The sequence below is a fragment of the Sebastes umbrosus genome, chromosome 12 (assembly GCF_015220745.1).
Source record: "Sebastes umbrosus isolate fSebUmb1 chromosome 12, fSebUmb1.pri, whole genome shotgun sequence".
NCBI lineage: Eukaryota > Metazoa > Chordata > Actinopteri > Perciformes > Sebastidae > Sebastes > Sebastes umbrosus.
Genome location: NC_051280.1, coordinates 31056267 through 31064744, shown reverse-complemented (window position 1 = coordinate 31064744; position 8478 = coordinate 31056267).

The following is an 8478-nucleotide window of genomic DNA, read 5'->3' as shown; positions in this document are numbered from 1 at the left end:
ATGTCTCTTTTGATAGTAAAGGTTGCTGATTCCTGATCTATAGGCTTAAACCTTTCACTTTAGTTTTCTGTACCATTTATCGCCCTCCATGATGGCCTAAATGCTTTTTCAAAGCCTTCTCTCACTGCCGGGAATATAAGTGCAAAGTGCTTTTATTATTATAGAAATGTGATTTCATTTATTTAAGTTATTTATTTGCAAAGAACACACCAATCTTAAATATGTTGAGTCCATAAAAACTATTAAAATAAGCCTCAAAAACAATCAATTTGTGTTTAATTTTAGAACGTAAACTCCCCCTCAGGTCATTATAACCCCACCTAAACCCCCACCTCCCACCTGTAAATGTATATTACATTGCAGTTCACCATATTATACTGTATATATTATGACTATTTTGTATTTACACCTGAATTTGTGATCAATATAAAACAACAAACATACAAAAAAATTAAATTCCAATTGTATTTTCACTTGTATGTATCGTCTTACCACTACCAAGTTACAGAGTTTATTTATACTAACAAGAAACTAAACAACTCACACGTAGGAGTTAAATGAAAACCATTTACATGCCAGATTTCTGTGATGTAACACAAATCAAACAATACAATGAATGTTCAAATTTCTCCAGGAAATCAACACTATTTGTAACGTCCAGAAACAGATGAATCCTGCAGCCGCTCCACTGACATTAAATGCTTAATTTGAGGTCTAAAGAATGCAGAAAGCAAACTATGGAATTAAGTTTTAAAAGCGAATGGTAGAAACAAAGCATTGTTGTGGAGAGAGAGAGAGAGAGAGAGAGAGACACAGACACACAGAGAGCGAGACACAGATCTGGATCCTTCTCATCCTCTCTTATATTTTACAGCCAGAGAGGCCAAGCTGAGGAGGAGGATGGCAGTTTTTCCCAGAAGAATCCAATACCACATCTGACCCTGCAGACCTACATGGACACAGACGGATGCAGATTAGTTACATAAAATCTGTCGGAAGCAAAGCTGCAGGAACGCACACAGAGACGAAAAGAGGCTGAGTTTGAGGGAAGAAAAGACATGAAAATAAATGTAATTAAAGTATATTTGATAAAAGATTAAGACTGGTATTTATGTATTGTAGTACAGTGAAGTGAAATTTGAAGCCACATGAGGCGGGGATGATTAATCCAGTCTGATCTAATCAATTCAAATATTACTACACATTTCCTGAATTAGTTTAAAGCATCAGTGGTTTGACCGCATATCAGACAACACAGCAGGAAGAACAGTCGCCATGATGAGAGCTGGGTGGAGGCAATCCCTCACAACCCGTTCCCACTAACTACTCGTCAAATACCACTGCAATCTTTAGCAGCGGTATTATATTTGTTATTATATTATATTATATTATATTATATTATATTATATTATATTATTTTATATTATATTATATTATATTATATTATTTTATATTATATTATATTATATTATTTTATATTATATTATATTATATTATTTTATATTATATTATATTATATTATATTATATTATATTATATCATATCATATCATATCATATCATATCATATTATATTATATTATATTATATTATATTATATTATATTATATTATTGTATATTATATTATATTATATTATATTATTTTATATTATATTATATTATATTATATTATATTATATCATATCATATCATATTATATTATATTATATTATATTATATTATATTATATTATATTATATTATTTTATATTATTTTATATTATATTATATTATATTATATTATATTATATTATATTATATTATATTATATTATATTATATTATTTTATATTATATTATATTATATTATATCATATCATATCCTCCTTTCAACTAACTCCAATGTAAACCCACCCCCGCAGCGTTATTGGACGGTTGGAGCAAGACTTTCAACCAGGAGGCCGCTTTTTCGTGTCCCGTGTGAAACTAAAAGTAACATTGACTTATTTGGTCACGTCAGTCTTTAGTCACGTGACTCGTCGGTATCGTCAGTCCCATGAGTCATATGAATCGCCGGACAGTGAAGTTAACGTCAACCACGATCGTTTCCTAACCCTACCTGAGTGGTTGTGTTGTCTAAACCTAACTTATTGTGGAAACAGAAGTTTATTTTGAAAGGACACTATGTATGTAACAAGCGTATATTGACACGCCGTCCCTGGTCCGTCCAAAAGTAACGCAAGAGGGGTACCCCGTGCGTCGGTCTCCGTTGCCTGACCGAGCGGATGTGTTGTTGTTCACTGATATGCTCTGAATTTGGAATTCAGCACCTTTAAAGCCTTGCATGCTCAGGCACCTGCTTATATCTGTGATCTGCTACCTCCCTAAGTTATTATGTGCAATTCTTGCTCCAAGCATGGGATAGGCTCCAGACCCTGATCAGGGAGCAGCGTAGAAAATTTAAATATTATGTTCTTGAGATATAGAATATAATATTAGATTTATATAATACTGTATTTTGCCATAACTTACAGTTCACAGAATCCATACCGTGTCTGAGAAGTTGCACCATGTGGCTGTGAGCTCTTACCTGCTGCACTGCTGTGCTGTTTGGTGCCGTCACACCGTGGGGTGCTGGGTGTTGTCAGGCTGGATGTTGTCAGGTTATCTGGAGGGGAGGGGGCGGTTAATCATTAATTATAGAGACACAAAGGGTTCCATATTAATAAGTGAATAAGTAATTATAAAATAGTCGTATGAATAAATTGTGTAAAATATATAAATGAAACAAGGCCCATCCAAAAAGCTCACTGTGGCTGAAATACTTTTACAACTATTGGTAAAATGAAGTCATACATTTTAGTAAAGGACGTCATTGTACTAGCCTATTACTTTGGCATAGGCCTTTCTCATAGCAGATATTTTTACTTGTCATAGTAGGAAAAGCACAAGTGTTACTAATAAATGGAATTCACCCATTATTACTTTCCTTATTTACACCTGTGTCTACCAAGCCCCCCAGGAAGAGTGCCGGTCGTTGATCCCAATTTTCGGAGCGGCCAAACACTACAACTTCTGTGTCCGTCACGTGATGCCATTGGGCCAAAAAAGACTTTTTCCCATAGACTTACATTGAGAAAGAGACGTCTGTAACTCAGCGGATAATTTTATTTTAGGTAAATCAACTTCCCATTATGAACACTCTAATAGCCCTTATTTAAATCATTAGGTCCTAAAAGTTGTAAAACGCACTAATAGCTGAATCCAGAGTTATTTCCCTTCCTTTGTTCATGTGAATGAGACCCAGACCGAGGCTGGAGTGTGATGCTTGGACCCCGTGACCGAGCAGACGCTACATGTTCCATGAGCCCAATGGATGCGGAAGATCGCCGGAAGATCCGCGTACTTTTTCAGTCGGAAGTCGAGCCAAGGGGAGAGAAACACTGCTTCTGAACTGCCTGAAACGCCTTAATTGAAGTCCCGCCATTTCTTCCCTAACATGGGGATGTCACCAAGTAACACATTTCAGCTAACGGCTAGTTTGGCACGCCAATGGATGTATTAAGAGAACTGGATACAGCGTTGGAGGCGGGGCCCCTTTTATTTTCTATAAAAGTTGCTCAGTGGCGCATGAAGCCAAAATGAGTCGACTTCCGACTGCAAAAGTACCCGGATCTTCCGGCGATCTTTCGCATCCATTGGGCTCATGCGGAGCAGGCGCAGTAGCGTCTGCTCGGTCACATGGCTCGGGTCTCAAAATTATCCGCTGAGTTACAGACGTCTCTTTCCCAATGTAAGTCTATGGGAAAAAGTCTTTTTGGGCCCAATGGCATCACGTGACGGACTTTGAAGTTGTAGTAGCGCCGTTTGGTCGCTACAAAAATTGGCATCAACGACTGGCACTCTTCCTGGGCACGCCCTCAAACAAAGCTAGTTCGAGCGGAGCTGGAGCGGAGTCTGAAGAGTTTAGTTTGGTTGACCAATCACAACAGAGGGCCAGCTGACCAATAAAAGCAGACTGGGCAGCCGGTGTGAGAAAAGTAAAGCATTTTTTTGAACATTAGAGCTAATGTTCTTAATTCTAGTAGAAACCCAAAATACAAGTATGAAACTGAAAATAAGTGTAATAGGTCCTCTTTAATTAATCACCAGACATGACGTGCAGTAAATGGTACCACAGTAGTGCCTTTAACTAAAAATTAATGAATTTGTTTCGTTCATCAGACGTCCATCAGCATCTTACCTGCTATCTGAATCAAGACCTCGGGGCTGATTGTGTCTGGCGGCTGAGTCATGCAGTAGTAATAACCAGCGTCTGCCTCTGTAGCCGGGCTGATACTCAGGACCAGGGTCACGTTGGGGAGGATGGAGGTAATATTGACAAGAGACACATTCTCCTAGGAGACGAAGACAGTTATCGCCGTGACGATACACTTTGGTTTGGAGTTTTTTTAACAGTAAATTAACTTCAGGCTGAAAAGTCGTGTTTCACTGCCCACTCTGGTTGTTCCTATAACCATACGCACAGTTTGAGCTTTAAGGTTGGGGGTTCACAAAAACGAAAAATCTAGAGGGAATGTAATGTGTACGACTCAGAGAGGTCTAATGTATTAGGATGTGTGTATCCTACATGTTACACCCTCCAACACAAGTCAGCGTCACTGACAAATTCAGTTTGATTGCACTGTTTTCTATTAGAAGGAACTAACTGCCAGAGAGCGATGAAATGCTGCGCTGCCTGAATGTTTGAGCTGAGCTTTTGTCAGACGCCCTGTTTCTATTTATTCCTTATTCCAATGGACGAGGAACGGCTGATTGGTGAAGTTGAAATGAGGAGTTATCTCATATGATACCTTGGTTTCTTATTCTGTCAATATGAAGACACAACAAGGTCGATATTATTCATCATTACAATAAATTATTAGCTCTACGTTATTATAAAAAAATATATATAGATGCATTTCTAGGGGATTCAGTAAGCCCCTGAACCAACGCAAACTGCGCCTCTCTCTCTTGCCACTGTTGCTCATGGGGGACCTCTTGTTGGGTCTCTAAATCATAGAGTACGGTCTAGACCTGCTCTATATGAAGAGCGTCTTCAGATAACTTCTGCTATGATTTGACGCTTCAAATTGAATTGAATAAGTAAGGGATAATGTACAGCCGGTCGTTGTTGTGAAAGAAAGCACGACAGGGCGATGCCGCACCCCGACACGGATCGCAGGGGTCTCTCATCGCCCTGAAGGGGATTCTTTCAAAACAATGACCCACTGTACATTATCCCGCTTATTACACGACTAAGAAATCAATAATTTGACACAAAAACGGTCCTCCAGATTCCGACATCTGAACTAATGCAACCCATAGCAACGGTCTGTTATAAAGAAATAACAGACCGCAGAACGCCGTGATTGACTAACATGATTCTTGCAATTTATGAGTTGTATCCACATGTTTGAATGCACTTAGCCTATTGTACCGGTAAATTGCTTTGGATAAAAGCGTCAGCTAAATCAATGTACGTGTTATGTAACATAATGTCACCATGCATCTATATGGAGGTGGCTGTGGCTCAGAGGAAGAGCAGGTCGTCCACCAATTGGAGGATCGACGGTTTTGCTCCTCCAGTCCACATGTCGAAGTGTCCTTGGTCAAGATACTGAACCCCAAACTGCTTCCTGAAGGCGGAGCCATCGGTGTGTGAATGAGTATCTAGATTAGATCCTGATGGGCAAAGTTGGCACCTTGCATAGCAGCTTCTGCCATCAGTGTATGAGGCCCTATATAAATTAAAGTCCATTTACCAAGTCCAATTAACTGAAATCATCATCCTGAACAACAAGTAGCAACAGTTCAAAATGTGTGTCATAATCAAGAGTACACTAAGAGTACAGTTTCAGTGTACATATTAAAGAGCTTAATGCATGCCATTATAAATTATAAATGTTTAAAAGGTCTTAACTACCTCTTCTGGGCTCTTCCTCCACAGCTGCGCGACATGTTGGGCTCTTAAACATGTGAACTCACAGCTCAGATTGAAGCCCTCTCCAGCTGAGAGCACCATATCATTTCCAATAATACTCACAATAGTTCCACTGCAGCCGCCTGCAGAAGTGAAAGAAGGCAGATGTGAAAAAAATAAAATACATAAAATAAATAAAATAAATAAAATAAATAAAATAAATAAAATAAATAAAATAAATAAAATAAATAAAATAAATAAATAAAAATTCCTTTGTTAAAAAAATATTTCTAGAGCAGTTTAGCATTTTTACTGTGCTCTCATTTGCTTAAAATTGAGGCTAGTATGGTGGTCAAGTGATGCCAGTTAGGGTTAGGTTAGTAAGGCTCGATTTATCATTTCACATCTATTTTATGACTCAATTTTTCATTTCAAATCTATTTTATGACTCCATTTTTCATTTCAAATCCATTTTCATCAACTCCAGTTTTATCAATAATTATTGTTACTTCCACCCTTCATATTCTCCCACACACAAATATAATTTTTATAAATCTGCTTTTTACATAAATTATTTATTTTATACATTCACTGTTTACTGTTACTGTGTTTGAACAGCAGATAATGTGACCACCAATAGCAAGAAACAACTAATCAGAAATCAATTTGTATTAATACAGCTGTGTATAAATCAGATACTAAATAATAGATATGTAATAATACCATTGATAACAATACTAATATGTTGCTTATTTACAATGACTAAAAACCTCACCTTCAGTTTGACTCCAGTACAGCAGACTCATCACCAGAAACAACATGTTGGATTCTTTTCTCATCCTCTCTGTGTGTCTGACTGAGGATGTCTCTGGTTTAACGTCAGCTATATTAATTTCATACTGACATGCACATACAAGTCCTGACAGACCTTCTGACTGACTGACAGAAGCTGCTGACCTAATTGTCCCAGACAGGATGTGCATCTTTGCATTTCTGAGCCGATGAAGGCTGCGATAACCGTAGCGGAAAAGGTTTCTGCTGATAACACTGACCAGAACATCACTGCTCTCACCTCTGCAGAGGTAATGGTGTAAAAAAATCCCCACATGTGCCGCAGCGTTGAAAAGTAGATTGTAGAAAGAACGGATCATTAACGCTGATGTTAGTACAATAACAGGAAGTCTTTTGTTCTTATCTACACATAACAGTTATCTAAATGACTCTTTGAAAACAGGAGGTCAAACAAGGTAATAATAAAGCATTAGAGCTTTATTCTACTGGTGTTTTTAATGTCCATGGTAAACCCAGCCTCGTAACACTCCTATAGGGAATTATCATGGTTACCTAATTTTTCTCGTGAGGGTTTAAGTCAAAGATTCACATAAATAAAACATTAAAGTTGCAAATGAAAGAAATGTAGTCCATAAACTGGTGCATTTTAACCCCCTGAGACCTGCGGAAAACCTAATGAATCCATTGGTAACAACCATGTCATACTAGCTTGTTGGGAAGGAGGTTAAATAACGCTCAAAAGTCAGGCTAAATTTTGGCGAGGAAAAACTGGCATGGCCATTTTCAAAAGGGGTCATTTGACCTCTGACCTCAAGATATGTGAAAGAAAATGGGTTCCATAGGTACCCACGAGTCTCACCTTTTCCAAGGGAAAAAATAAAGTATAAAACAAACAAAAAAAAAGCTTTTATTATTACATATAAGTTATTACATTTTGCGCAGTTATTACGTTGAGTTGCTTCATGGTGAGAATAAAAACAAACTCTTCTCCACAAATCACAGTGTTACTGTTTGTTTTGTTTTTTAACTCTATTCATTCTTTTTATCATTATTATTATTATTATTATTTCTTTTCTTAATTTTATTTCAATTTTGAATGTTGAAGTTGTTTTCTCTAGAGTACTTAATGAGTTTGTCTATAAGCTCATTTATTTAAAAATTGGTTTATAAACTATTGTAATTACGAACTGTAAATTGCATATATAAAAACAACCTTGAAAAAAGGGAAAAAATAAAGTATAACATTTTAAAAAAAGAAAGCTTTATTATTACATATAAGTTATTACATTATGTGCAGTTATTATGTTGAGTCGCTTCATGGTGAGAATAAAAACAAACTCTTCTCTACAAATCCCAGTGTTACTCTTGTTTTTTGTTATTGTTATTATTATTTTTTTGTTATGTGTGTGTGTTTTTTTAACTATATTCTTTCTTTTTATCATTATTAGTATTATTATTATTAGTATTATTATTATTATTATTATTATTATTTCTTTTCTTAATTTTATTTCAATTTTGAATGTTGAAGTTGCTTTCTCTAGTGTACTTAATGAAAAAATAAAGTATACATTTTAGAAAAAAAAAAAAAAAAGCTTTTATTATTACATATAAGTTATTACATTGAGTCGCTTCATGGTGAGAATAAAAACAACTCTTCTCCACAAATCACAGCGTGCGTGACGTCTCTTACGTACACTCACACAAACACACGCATCCGCAGATTTTCTGTCCGGTATTCTTCAAAGCA